Raw genomic sequence first — 336 nt, 5'->3', positions numbered from 1 at the left:
ATAAAAGTAGGGGTCAGTACAAGGAACAAGTACTGAGTAGGTATCATCGGCCAACTCAAACTAGAAAGCAATATATACTGAATAATAATATAAGATCAACCACAATACTCAACAGGTGACAATCAACAAGTACAAGAAACATTGACAACAACACCAAGCACACCTATGAGGACTCAAGCCTCCACACCATACTCATTTGGGAAATAGTTTCTTCGAAATTTAGTGTATTAACATAATTCAAGATTACTTCTCTTTATTCTTATCGTGTCGGAACGTGACACTCCGATCCATTATTCCTACCGTGTCGGAACGTGACACTCCAATCCATTTATTCTC

The sequence above is a fragment of the Solanum pennellii genome, chromosome 1, assembly GCF_001406875.1.
Source record: "Solanum pennellii chromosome 1, SPENNV200".
NCBI lineage: Eukaryota > Viridiplantae > Streptophyta > Magnoliopsida > Solanales > Solanaceae > Solanum > Solanum pennellii.
This window is presented reverse-complemented; position numbering follows the sequence as displayed.